Source organism: Mustela nigripes, chromosome 4, assembly GCF_022355385.1.
Source record: "Mustela nigripes isolate SB6536 chromosome 4, MUSNIG.SB6536, whole genome shotgun sequence".
Taxonomy (NCBI): Eukaryota; Metazoa; Chordata; class Mammalia; order Carnivora; family Mustelidae; genus Mustela; species Mustela nigripes.
This window is the reverse complement of record NC_081560.1, coordinates 69,129,083-69,143,929: the sequence shown is the minus strand read 5'-3', so window position 1 is coordinate 69,143,929 and position 14,847 is coordinate 69,129,083. Positions and strand designations below refer to the sequence as shown.

General features: G+C 37.0%; 1 long non-coding RNA gene across 1 annotated transcript in view; it reads left to right on the top strand.

Annotated features, from left to right (window-relative positions):
• LOC132015938 (uncharacterized) overlaps positions 1-14,847 on the top strand; it is a 29,450-nt gene that overhangs the window by 514 nt on the left and 14,089 nt on the right. The gene's annotated exons all lie outside the window — the stretch shown is intronic.

Below are 14,847 nucleotides of genomic sequence, written 5' to 3'. Positions count from 1 at the left end.
GAGAAGGGGGTTGGGGTAAGTTGGAAGGGGAGGTGAATCATGAGAGACTATGGACTCTGAAAAACAATCTGAGGGGTTTGAAGTCACGGGGGGGGGGGAGGTGGGGGTGCTAGGTGGTGGGTATTAGAGAGGGCACGGATTGCATGGAGCACTGGGTGTGGTGAAAAAATAATGAATACTGTTATGCCGAAAATAAATAAATAAACAAACAAACAGTTCTCCAAAGAATGTGCAATTTCTAGGACAATGTGTGGCTTCCTTTAGATTGTCCCTCCACCTTGAGGTTGGGACTTTTAACAAATCCTGGGAGAGTCAAGTTGGAATTTTATGTTGAGCTGTTAATTACAACACTCATTTTTAGCCTATAAAAATGGCAGTTTCAGGGCACCTGGGTGGCTCAGTGGGTTAAAGCTGCCTTCAGCTCAGGTCACGATCCCAGGATCCTGGGATCAAGACCCACACCAGGCTCTCTGCTCAGCAGAGAGCCTGCTTCCTCCTCTCTGCCTACCTCTCTGCCTACTTGTGATCTTTATCTGTCAAATAAATAAATTTTTAAAAATCTTTAAAAAATAAAATAAAATAATGGCAGTTGCCTATAGCTCAACCTCACTGCTTTCCTTTTGTAAAAGATAACTCAGGTAGTTACCTTCAGAACTTACTTCAGACATTCCAAAAACTAAGTCTGGTTTTATTAAGAGTACTTTTGAGGATTGGTGAAAACTTAAAATATGCCTGTTTGAAAAGCTCCATTAAATCTATATTTGTCTTTCTTCTAATGAAATCCCTTCTAGTGTCTTGTGTGGATTAGAAATATTTTATATATTTTTTTAAGTTTTTTTTCAGTGATCCAAAATTCAGTGTTTATGCACCACATCCAGTGCTCCATGCAATATGTGCCCTCCACAATACCCACCACCAGGTTCAACCAACCCCCCCAAGAAACCCTAAGTTTTTTCTCAGAGTCCACAGTCTCTCCTGGTTTGTCTCTGCCTCTGATTTCCCCCAACTCACTTAAAAGTTAGATCTATAAAGTTATATAAATAAGAGACTGTTTTCCAAAAGTAGAATTGATATCATGAACTCTAAAATATCTAATGGTTTAATTAGAAGTGACTTATTTATTTCTTATTTTTAAAATACCATTCCAGAGCATAAACATGGGATAGATGAACATTTTAAAAAGAAATTTGTGGTTGCCTACAGGTATTTTTGTCTTCCAGAGGGCAAAATCTTCATACTTAAAAGTAATTATTACAATATTTTAAAATTCAGCTAGTTTTATTAGCTTTTACTCCTTATTGAGGAAACATTTGAGAGAATTTTCTAATAATAAAGTCACTAAAAAGGAAACTATTAACAAGACTTTACTTTTTAATTCTAAAGCTGCTACAGATGGATTATTTAATTCTTTTGCTCTCCATTGCCAAAACAACAAAGCTGGAGTTAACTACTAGTAAAAGCGCTCTCTGTTTATCACCCCATCTCTTCTTAATATGAATTCCAGCCAGGACAATCTTACTATTCCCAAATATCATACTCTTCTTTTGTTCCCACTCTTTTCGTCTACCTAAATCCAACTTATTTCAAGAATTAAGAATTTAAGAATTTGAACTCCACCATCTCTGTGAAAACAATACTGTATTACCTTACTTTTTAAAAAACTATTCTAGCACTAATCTTCAGTAAGGTTACAACTCTAGGGTCAAGAGGGTATTTCTTACCGGTTATTAACGAGCTAGACGCAAAGTGGACATATAGAGGCTTAACCATCAGCCAAGGGATTCTGGCTTTATTTCTCCCATCTTAAAAACAAAACTCCTCTTTATCTCTTGTGTTCCCAGAGCTACTGCCTCATTTATTTTATCTTACAGACCCAAGCTGCTCTTGTCAAGATCAAGAACTTCCATATTGCCAAATCCAATGATCTGTTCTCAATCTTCACCCTACTTGACCGATAAGTAGTACTTGACACAGTTGATTTACTGCATGCCCGTCCAGCCACCTTCTCTATGCTTCCAGGACATCATCATGTCCTGTTGTCTTCCCCGTTAATAGCCATTCCTCCAGTCTTGTTCCCTTGTCCCCCAAAACTCAGACCTTAGAACTCCACACTCACTTCTTAGAGATACCACCTAGTCACATGTCTTTATTACCTATATTCTGAGGACTACCAAATTTATATTTTCAGTCTAAACCTCTTCTCTACAATTTAGACTCAAATATCCAATTGCCTACTTAACATCTTCATTTGAATATGTAAAACATATATCAAACATAACAAGTCAAAACCAAAACCAAGCTTCCCAATACTGATCACAAAAACACCACAAACTTCCTCTTCTCAGTAAATGGTAGCTACATCCTTCAACTTGTTCAGATAAACAATTTTAACTCCTCTTTTCTTACACCTTAACATCATAATTTTTAGTACATCTTGGCAGCTTCATTTTCAAAATACTTCAGTAATTCAGCCACTTTTCGTCACCTCTGATGTGATCACCAGCTCTTTCCTAGAATACTGTAATGGCTTCTTTTTTTTGCCCCACAGTTATGACTCATGTATACCTTTGCTTACCTATTTTTTTATTTTCTATCCCTCCCCATGAGAACCTGATTTTTCCAAGGACAGGGATTTTTCCGTTTTATTCACCATGGTATCCCCAATTCTTAGAACAATGCCTGTTAGTTATTTGCTAGGTGAATTCATGAACTCCACAAGAAATGGTGTCAAGTGCTAACCCCACTTGAGACAGGTAGGCAGTCATGCAAGGGTGAGGCAGCCGGGAAAAAAACTTTTCCTTAGCCATTTGGACAAGAGGCTAAAGATATACTGTCTTTGCCCGTTAGAATGTTGATTTGCATAATGTTATTATTTTTTTTTTTAAATGTAACTCACTCATGCAGCCAGGTAAATAGTGACTTGGCAGCAGGGTAGGGGTCTTTCTGCCCTCCACTGCAACCACCTGCAGAACTGAGCCCCATCCATACCATATAGTCTTTTACTCACTGTGGGTCCATCCTGTCATTCCTCATTTTCTTGCTTTATGCTGGGCCCATCTGTCAACAGCCATTTTGCCGTTGCACTTACGTGATTATTTTTTCTTGTAGTAGAGTATTATTTATTTGGACTCCTATCTCTATTGGAAGTAAGAAAGCCATGTATTTTAAAAGGAGAGAGAGATTGTGCTTTTTGTGAAAGTCAAAAATATTCCCCTGTGTTTAATAGGCAAAATGTAACTGTGTCAAAGAACACAACTTAAAAATTCATTATGAAATAAACTAAGCTAAAACCCATTGCCAGTACTTAGAAACGTATATGTGAGTGCCAGTATAAATAAAATAAGATTAATGAATTAAATGAGCCTGACATTTCAACAGGACTTGATTTTAAATAAAAAAATTTTAAAAATAATAATGCTGTGAAATTCAGATATATATTAAGTGAAAAAATTTCATCAAAACATTTAACAGATGGTAACTTTTAAAAGCATATCTACTGAATGTAGCAAAAATTACATGCCCAAAGAAATAAGCAGAAATCACATGCCAAAAAGAAATAAGCTTTTGAAAATAGGGAAAACTCTTATCTTCCTCAGTATATCAAGGTACACTAGAGAACTTACAGAAAAATTTATGAAAAGTTCATTTGTGACATTTTGTATTGTAGTTGAAAGCCCAGGTATCAATAATACCACCTACTTGGCTATATTTATGTGTACTTTCAGAGAAAATTCTAAGTGATTCAGAACCATACCTATGTCAGCTTCATTACTGATCAATTTGCTTGAAAAAAAATCTTAAAGTTTGATATAGGCTAATATTAATCAAGTTATAATTAATAACATGACAAAATTGGAATACCTGAACTCTGCATAGATTTTAGGAATAGTGGCCTTAGAATATGAATACTAGTATGCAGATATTTTATCCATGTTCAGAAGTAACAATTATGAAGAATTTGGGAGACTGTAAAACTGAATGAAATGACATATCCTTTGTCTCTGAAGGAGTCAAAGGTAAAATCGTACTTAGTATCACAATGAAAAACATGACATTTACATCTTAGTAAAAAGATGGCATCAAGATTCTTATCTCAAGAGAGAAAAATGTCCTAATTAAATTTATTTTCCCTTTTTAAAATTTTCAAATTTAAAATATTCCAATTTTATAAATGTTTGTCATATTAAAGGCTTCTCATATAGTAAAAACAAAGCTCTATTCGGTATCTGGCAGTTTTGTGGGGTTTTGTTTGTTTTTTCATTCTTAGCCCTCTTCATAGCCCTGTGTGTCATCACAGTAAGTACTTCACTTTGACTATAGCTTTTTCATAAACAAGCCAGTTATGTTTTTTGTTTGTTTTGTTTTGTTTGACAAGTCATCAGATCAAAGTCCTGCTAATAAAAGGAGTAGATCCTCCTCTGTGAGAATACAAGAGGTTGGTTTCAGAAGATAGTTAATGTGTGGAGGGGCAAGATGTGTTTCTCTTGCGTAATTCAGGAGAAGAGCAGTGACAGCCAGCTCTGGTCTAGAAAGAGCGAACTGGAACTAAGAAGCCATCTCTTCTTTACCTCCTTCCATCTCCTCCACCTGTCATAGAAAACATGTAGTTGAAGTCTGAGGGGCCCAGCACTTTCAAAACACACACACACACACACACACACACTTAGCCCAGCACTTTCAAAACACACGCGCACACACACACACACGGGACATGGAGCTGGAGCCCTTTCTCAGAGACTACAAAATTTAACTTGGAACCTATAAAGAAGGAATACATGGACAAGAAGAGCCAAGAAAAAAATTAGACTAATGAGAAGGGTAGAACTTGGACAATTTGATGTTTAGACACATGATTAAGTTTATAGCTATATCAGTGTGGCATAGTAGATGGCACAATATATAGATTAATGGACAGAATAGCAAACACAGAAACAGATTTTTAATTCAGGAGATAATTGGGTAAGGTCATAGTTTGAATTCACTTTCTAGGGAAAGGTAGAAATATCCTTTAAATAGCCCCAAGATGACTGCTTAACCATGGGTATGGAAAGAGTACACTTATTCTTACTCTATATACCAGAAGACATTTAAGATGAGTAATGGGTTTAGAGACATAAAATAAGTAGAAAGTGTAAGTGGATATCTCAAGATGAGAAAAGACCCATTAAGAATAAAGCAAAGGATAAAAACAAGAATCGCTTCATCCTGTTACATAAAAATTTAAAACCAATATACCAAAAGACATAAATAGGAAAAATACAGGCTGGAAATTTTTAGAACATGAGTATTTGACAGAAAAGTAATATCCTGAGTATATAGAGAGCTTCTGAAATTTAGAAAAACCAAAATATTTTCCAAGTTTCAGTTGGTTCCTGATTAATTCTATACAGAAGGTCACTTCATTCAGCTACCTTGACGTACATTACTCAAATAATTTAGCTTGGAAGAACATCAGGAAATCACAGTACTCAAAGCTAGGCTTTCTATGGTTGCTTTTTGGGAGCCAGGGGGTGGGTTTAATGGACACTATGTCTAGCTATGCCTTCTTTACACATTTTCCAGACTAATATTAATTAAGACTAGGTTATATTGAGCAGAAATTTGGAACCTAATGGCCCATCTGCCTGAGAGTGCATATTCAATGTTGTTTCTTTCCTAAAGAGAATCTTGGCCAAACTCTATAGTATTCCCTCAGAAACTCCTGATCATTAGATTTAAATTTCCCCAAAAGATGTCGCTCCTACACTAGTTTAGTGTCCTACTGAGACCACTTTTTTCCCTAGATCCCTAGAACAGCCTAACTTAACGTATGGGAAATGCAGCATTGAACTCCCAGCTACTTAATATCTGTTAGCTATGGGTATGCAGCACAGTATTTATAAAGGAACATGAAGAATTTGCTCTTTGTCACCTCCTCAGATCCTTTAAAATGTACCCCAGAGCTAAGTCAGTCAAGTATTTAGCAAAGACCACCTGTACAACATTTTCCCTATGTAACCCTAGAATCTCTCTTTAGTTTGAGGCTGTTGGTCAGCCTTGCAGGACACCCTACAAAACAGTTACATAAAATTCATCATTGTGTCAACTGTAAGAATGTTGTTGATTATGTTACACAATGGTCTCTTTATGTGGACTCTCAAGAGTTATTTTATCTTGGCCCTCGTACTGGAATATTTGTGCTTCTCCTGAACAGTTCATCTGCTACTATCTTACGGACACTGTGAGTTGGCTTTACACGTTTGCTGATAAAAAGCTAGAGCCAAATTTGTGCTTCATCCCTAAAATCAGGGCACTTTGGCCTTCAATATTTTTATTAGCCTCCTTCTCAAATGTTGCAAATCCTTCCCCCAGTTGCCATTTGTCTTCTGTTTTGACTGCTAATATTTGTGTGGGTTTTTTTTAAAGATTTTATTAATTTACTTGACAGAGATCACAAGTAGGGAGGCAGGCAGAGAGAGAAGGGGAAGCAGGCTCCCTGCAGAGCAGAGAGCCCGATGTGGGGCTCGATCCCAGGACCCTGAGATCATGACCCGAGCCGAAGGCAGAGGTTTAACCCACTGAGCCACCCAGGCGCCCTGTTTTTGTTTGTTTGTTTGTTTTTGTTTTTAACATATAAATGTTTAAGCTCAAATGTATTGGTCATTTTGATTACACTGTTTCCCTCAAAGCATGAGACTGGGGACACCTGTGAAAGGAGAGAGGAAAGGATGGAAATCTGAGCCAGAGGGGCTTTTTCTCGCGTGAAATTCTGACAAAGTCTCCTGCAGGCTGTGTGATGCCCTTGAGCAAAATGACCGATTCAGAGGAGTCTGGAGCCGGAGAGGAATAACCTGGTCAATGGACCCTGGCCCCCCTCATTGCTGGCTGGGAGCAGCCCAGGGAGATTGAGACTTTGACGTCAACAGTGAGGCAGATAAAACAGTGCTGTATCTGCAGACTGTCTATTCCCCTCTCAGGGCAGCTTCTCTTACTGGGAGATGGGAACAGGACACTTCTGCACGTGTCACCACTCACTTGGGCACACATCCATACATCTTCAGGGAATTTGTCCTCCATGATTTTCATGGGCCTCTTTCTGAAGATAAGTCTTAACCAGGGCAAAAGACAAGTTACGGTCCATGTCTGTGCTGTGAGCCTTCTAGACACAACCAATGGGCCCATCTCCCTCCTCCACCATTAGTTCAATTTCCATCCCTCTTGCCCTTAGCTCTGCCGCTCTTGATTGCTTACCTAGAATTGTGATCCGGACTCTCCTTCTGGAAGGGTCACTGAGCTCTTGGTGATCACGCTCATTAGCTGAGGTTGATGCACATATTCATTCACAGTCCCAGGAGACCAAGGGAGTAGGAAGCAGAACCTACATGGATCACCTCGGTTTCACGCACATTCTTTACAGCTGTCATCGTGTACAAGCAGCCCTACCTCCCTTAGCTAATCAGGAGCATTTGCCCCTTCCAAAATGGTGACTCTTTTTGTTTCTTGCGTGCTGGACCTCACAGTCAATTTTTCTGAAGTGAGATCTGGGCAGCTCACCTCCACACCCAGTGCAAAGAATGACAAGGGAAGTATTTGCAGTCAATAATAATAATAATAAAGAAACCCAGATATTTACAATGAAATTCATGTGCTACATCAAGAGACCAGAAGAAAGAAATGGGAATAGAGTCATTTATATACATATGTATGTATGTGTATGTGTGTGTGTATACATATATATGAATTCATAATTTGGTGAACATAGAATTTTAAATAAGCAAGGAAAGGAGAAGAAAATACAATTTGATTCCTTTTAAAGGTTTTATTTATTTGAGAGAGAGAAAGAGAGAGCGCACGAGAGGAGAGGGGTCTGCAGGAGAAGCTGCTCAGCAGGGAATCTGATGTGGAAATCAACCCTGGAACTCCAGGATCATGACCTGAGCAGAAGGCAGCTGCTCAATGAGCCACCCAGGTGCCCTACAATTTGATTTTAGCTAATCTCTAATACAGAGATAGTTTAAACATATAAATAAAAGAGGAAAGCAAAATGCATACAATCCTAATACTCATATAACAGAAATATTTCTCTTGGTCAAAGGAAAGGCCATAAATAAATAGCAAATTGGAAAAAGTATTTAAAAACCAATAGAACTACTCTTAATATCTATATATATATAAAGAAGTCTTACAGGTTTTTTTTAAACAAGATTTTCTCCAGCTTATGACTGGTTTATAGTTTACGATTCCATATAGTACATCACTTCATTCCATTACTTTGGACTGCATTACATAAATAGTTTAACTTGGAGGGTACATCAGGAAGCAACACTGCTCAAAGCTGGCCATTCTGTGGGAGCTTTATTGAGTTTTTCCTTGTCCGTTCGTTCGTTCGTTCTTTCTTTCTTTCTTTTTTCTTTTTCTTCTCTCACACTCTCTCTCTCTCTCTTTTTAATGTGAGCCGTGGGCTTTTGTTTATGCCTTCCTTAAACATTTTACGGAACAAAATTATTGAGTCTGTGCTATATGGAGCAGAAATTTGGGTCCTCAATAGTCCATCTGTCTGTGATTAAGAGCCATTTCCAAGTTTTTTCCCAAGGAGCATCTTACCAGGTCATTACTGCCCACAGCATGGCACTCTGATGGTTCTGATTTTTAATATGCAGAGAAACTGTTTCCCTCACCCTAGTTCCCCTGTCAGCTCATGTTTAAGTTTGTACTGGAAATCAAACAAAACAGCTGCAGTCCAGATATTGTCAGAGGGGGGTTGACATTTTCATATTTTTTCTGACTGTAATTTTTGGTCTTGCTCCTCCCATCTCATTTTATCTTATTTTATTACTCTTTATTGTTGAGATTTGTTTTTCTCTTTTCTAACATGCTGCAGTCATCCAGTTTTTCTTTTTCTACTGATTTAAACCTTTTATCCCCTGCATCTACCATTCCAGTGGTTATCTTTAATTCTCTCCTCAGACTTCTAATATTATCTGATCGGGGTCATGTAAAAAGAACAAGCATATTATTGGAGCAAAAATTGCTATGGTCCATCACTTCTCGCATGAAGCATGTGCACACTTCTTTTTTGGCAAGGTGCTAGCCTTGAAAATACCAATGGAGTTATAAGGGGAGATCAGAAAGAAGACACCAGAGGATTGGCAAGCGTCTCTCTCAGCATTCTGGTCGTCTTTAAAATACCAGGGAAGATATGTGGAGATAACAGAAATAGGAATGTATACTGGCGCCAGCCCGTGTCCTCAAGTTTCCTCTATCAAGGTCAACTGCCTTCACTATAAATCTTTTTATCTGTTTATTTTTGAATAGGAAATAAATTTAGATGATTCAAAAAATCAAAAAATATTAAAGGCAGAGAGTGAAAACTTCTACTTTTCCTCCACCTAGTTCTCAGGACAGCTACCTGCGGCTTGTACTTATTAGCGTTTTCTGTGTTCTTACGAAGTTCCTTTATATAGTATAAAGAAATAGGCATATACATTCCTACTTTTGCTCTCTTTAATGTAAAATATACCATATGACTCAGGTTTGTGTACTTTTTTTTCCCACTTCATAATATTCCTTGGAGATATTTCCTCATCAATGTAGAGTTTCTCCCATTCTTTGTTACCATAGTGTTATGTGACCTTGGGGCTCCACTGTCAAGCCACCACCTTCTCACTGATTCCTGTGTTGATCCACATTCCCCTTTTAATTAGTTCCAACCAATTACTATTACAAATAATACTGTAATATCTATTTACATGTCATTTTCCACCAATGGGAGTATGTATATAAGTTCCCCAATATGGGGTTACTGGCTCAGAGGGTATATGCATTTTTAATTTGGTATTTACAGGAAAATTGCCATCCTTAGGGACCCCAGCAGTTTCTACCCCTGACCAGCAATGCATTTGTGCTTGTCTCCAGCAGCCCCACATCCTCAGGGTGTATCAACTTCCATCTGGTCATATATTTAAAAGCAATTAATATTTCCATTTCTGTGAACACTCTGCTTATACCGTCTGCCCATTTATCTATGGTTGGTCTTTATCTTGTCAGCTCTGAAGAATTCTTTATGTGTTTGGGAGATTAGCCCTGTGTCTATGATATAAGATACACATACTTGTTCTCAGTCTATCTTTTGCTTTCTTATGGTGTTTTTGCTTTGTGGAAGTTTTTGTTTTTTGTTGTTGTTTTGTTTTGTTTTTACAGAAAGAGAGCTTTTGTCAAGCTTTTCATTTATGATTTCTGGGTTTTGAATAGTTTTTTTTTTTTTTAAGATTTTATTTATTTATTTGACAGAGAGATCACAAGCAGGCAGATAGGCAGGCAGAGGGGGATGGAAAGCAGGCTTCCTGCTGAGCAGAGAGCCCGATTCGGGGCTCGATCCCAGGACCCTGGAATCATGACCTGAGCTGAAGGCGAAGCTTTAACCCCAGGCACCCCTAGTTTTTGAATAGTTACAGATTTCTTCACTCCAGAATCATAAAGGAAATCACTTGTGTTTTTTTCCATACCTTATGATGGGAGGTAAGGATCCAACTTAATTTTGTTTCAGATGACTACCTATTGCTAATACTATTTATTAAAGAGTCCATCTTTTCCACCATTAACATTACATGCTACCTGTAACACATACTAAATTTATAAATGTGAATGGGACAATTTATGTACTTTTTTACTCTGGATCAATAGCTGTTCATGCAGCAGCCTCACACAGTTTTAATTATAAAGGTTTATCATGTGTTCTATTATGTCATAGTCTGTTATAATATGGTTTTATGTCTAGTGAAAGTGCCCTATTGCTATTTTTTTAATCAGATTTTAAGCTATTCTGGTTTTTTTTTCTAAATAAAATTCAAAATCAGCTTAGTCTGTTAGTCTTCCAAAAACCCTGTTAGTATCTATATTGGAATCATATTCACTTCAAAAAGTCATTTAGGATAAACAATATCCTTTGATTATAATTTTGGTCTAAAACTAGTATGTGCCTTTTCATTTGCATAAGTTGACTTTTACATCAGTTTGGACACATTTAAGTTTCCATTCCAATAAGACTTGCTCTCTTGCAGTTAAGTTCACTCTTGGATGTTTTCTCTTTTTGATGGCTGCTCTAAGTGGGGTCTTTTCTATCACTGTAGCTTCTCCTGGTAATTGTTTGTATATGAAGATGTCTCTATATTAAATCCATATCCTCTCTATTCTAAGGAATTTTGTAAAAAGACTTTATTTACTTATTTGAGAGAGGGAGTGCACAAGTGGCATGGGGGGTAAGCGGCAGGCAGAGGGAGAGGGAGAAGCAGGCTCCCTGCTGAGCAAGAAGCCCCAGGCCTTATTCCCAGGACCATGATACCAGGACCTGAGCTGAAGTCAGATGCTTAACTCACTAAGCCACCCAGGTGCCCCAGGGAATTTTTTATTACTCATTTGTAATAGTTCGTTCAGTTGATTCTTTAAGGTTTCAGATATGCAATCATATCATCTAAATATTGACTGTTGGGCCTCCTCCTTTTATTAGTTTCTGCCTCTAATGCTTTTATATTATCTTATTCTGGTTTGTTTCTTATTGTCTTTATGTGGTCTTGTCATGAGCCTTCAAAGAAGATATTTCTGATTTAGTCAGAGTGCCTGTAGTGTTCCACAAGGTGGACTGGGTATATCATATTAAGTTAGTAGCAATCAAATATTCATTTAGAGTATTTGGGGGTCAAAATTGGACTTGAAAATTTTGTCAAATGACTTTTCAACTTCCATGGAGATGATCATCTCATTTTTCTTCTCCAATCAGTTAACATAATTAAGATATTAAGTATTTTATAATATAAAAATACATTAAATATTTTTAAATATTGAAGGTGCACTTGCATCTTTTCATATGCTTACTGGCCATTTATATCTCTTTGGAGAAATGTCTGTTCGAGTCCTTTGACCACTCTGAATTGTGCTGTTTGTTTTTGTTGTCGTTAAGTTGTAGGAGTTCTCTACAATTTTGGAAATTAATCCCTTATGGCATATAATTTGCTAATGTTTTCTCCCATTCTGTGTACTGTCTTTTCATCTTCTTGATGGTGTCCTTTGATACACAGAAGTCTCTCATTTTAATGAAGTCCATTTTGTCTGTATTTCTAAAAGTTTTATAATTTTAGATAATATTTCTAATTTACAGTAATTGAAAACAAATCAATGACTACGTCTCCAATGCTTCACTCTTTTAAAAACAAATATCTAGGGGTGCCTGGGTGGGTCATTGGGTTAAAGCCTCTGCCTTTGGCTCAGGTCATGATCCCAGGATCCTAGGATAAAGCCCAGTATCAGGCTCTCTGCTCAGCAAGGAGCCTGCTTCCTCCTCTCTCTCTGCCTGCCTCTCTACCTACTTGTGATTTCAAATAAATAAATAAAATCTTTAAAAAAATATATTTGTTCAAAAAAAACCCCACAAGTATCTATCAAATTTGCATGTCACCATTCTATGTTGAGTTGTGGGAGTGGGGCCAGTTACAGTTTCAGTATGTGTCTCCATATCAAAAGAAGCCACATCGAAGGAGAAACATCTGAACCTGATGTAAATCACAAGAAAGTACTTTAAGTCTGTTGCCATGTTTGAATGAGAATTTGGAGTCTTGAAAAGAGTCTAGTGTATTTTGTGTGTGGAAAGAACATAAATAATTAGGACCAGTGTGCAGACTATAGTAGATCAATCGCATTAATGGCCCCATATAGTAGTAGGTACCCCACCGTCATAGTCTGCCCCATTATCTTATATTTTTCTCCCACTCTGATTTAGGACTCAGCCAGTTTACCTGCTTTGGCTAATGGGATATCAGCAAATGTGTCACAGAGAATATTCTGAAAGAAGATGCATGTGTCTGCTAATCTCTGGCATGATTGAGTTCTACTCTTCTGTGTTTCTGCCATGCTATGAGAACACATCAGTGCCAGCCTAATTAAATGAGATAAACTTGGAGGAAACCAAGTTCTCCCATCATCCAAAAAGAGGTCATCCAAGATGATCTAGTAGTTAGCTGGACATAATGAGGAAAGCCAGCTGAGATTAGAAGATACTTCTAATCAAATCCTGTCTAAATAGTTGACCCATAGGAAACTAAAAACAAAACAAAACTAAACTCCCATTATTTGGGTAGGGGAGGTGTTACATCGCCCAGTTGAAGCAGATAAATAACATATCAATGAATAAGTTACATTGCATAATCTATCTAGTTGAAAGATACACCTTCCATCCCATTTTTTATTTTTAGGCATTTGGCATTTCTTAGAAAATAAACTTAATAGGCTTGCGAGTCACTCTGATGCAGTGTGTGGACATGATAGATCTGAGCTCTTTTCACAAAGACCTTAGGTATCTAATCCATGATTATCATCTATCAAGATGTGGTGTCAATGTACATTGCTATGTCTCACTGGGAATTCCATAGACAATCAATAAAGAGTTCTATTTCAGTGACCCTGATTTCTTGGCTTGGCCTGGGAGCTCATGATGTCAACATTCAAATCTCTGAATGCAAAGAGGAAGTGATTTTAATTATTCACTTCAATTTTCCAATCATTTTCAGTGATGAGCTATCACCACCAACAAATCAGGGCATAATTCTATTTACTTTTGAAATGTGTTTGCTCCTCTTTAGGTTTGTCTAAGATAGCCCTGTGTTACACATTCACCTGAAACAAGACCCCTGAACTTCATTATCTTTATCCATGGCAGACCTTTGAACACTTTGCACTGATATAGACATTACCAAGCATTAGTATACATACTAGTTAACATTTTACTAATATTCTCTGTTGTAGCCAATAAAATTTGTTTTAGAGGCTTGGCACAAACTTATATACACAAAAATTTGGCACATGGCAGTGGAAATTCCTGAGATGGCACATCAACACTGCTCTTTGCCCTAGTAAGAGACGGCCTTTGTAACTAGAAAAAAAAAGTTCAAACTTGACTTTATCTTTGAGGTATTTTTTGCCCAGACTTCTCAAACTCAGTAAATGGATCAAAAATAGACCCAGGAACTAAGACCATAACTCTGGAAGTCATTTTGATTCTTCCTTTCCCCCACATTTCCAATCTGTCAGCAAATCCTATCAATTCTGTGTGTAAAATATTTCTCAACGACAAAACCCTTCTAGCCGTTTCCTCTTCCCTGTTGTATTCCTGAACATTTGCTGTTTTTTCTTCTGCATTAATTTCTTGCCTTTTTATCCATTCTTCATATTTTAGTTAACGTGTTATTTTTAAGAATTTTTTTAGATTAATTTCAAATTTGCAAAAACTTTTAAATATAATACCACTATTCCTATATAATCAAATTTACCAGATGTTAATATTTTACCACACTTACTTTATCATGTCTATCAATATATCCATTCATCTATGTATACAATTTATTTTCTAAAAAAGCTGAGAATTCTAGTTTAAAATCAAACATTGCATTGGTTGTAATGTCACTTTAGTCTCCTTAAATGTGGAGTTTCTGTCTGTATCTCCATGAGCTTGATACTTTTGAAGAGTAAGGCCAGTTAGTTTTTAATAGCCCAAAGGTAGAAGCAACCCAAATGTCCACTAATAGATGAATGGATAAAGAAAATGTAATATAGACATACAATTAAATATTATACCACCAAAAAGTAAGGAAATCCTGTCACAAGCTATAATATGGTTGAACCTCAAAGACATTAGGCTAAGTGAAATAAGCCAGTCATAGAAGGACAGATACTATATGACTCCCATCATAGGAATTAGCTAAAATAGCCAAAACTGTAGAAACAAAATGTAGAAAGAGGTTTGCCAAGGGCAAAGGGAGAGAATAAATCAGTGTTTAGTGGTATATACAGTGTATATAATGGGTTCAATTGAAAGATGAA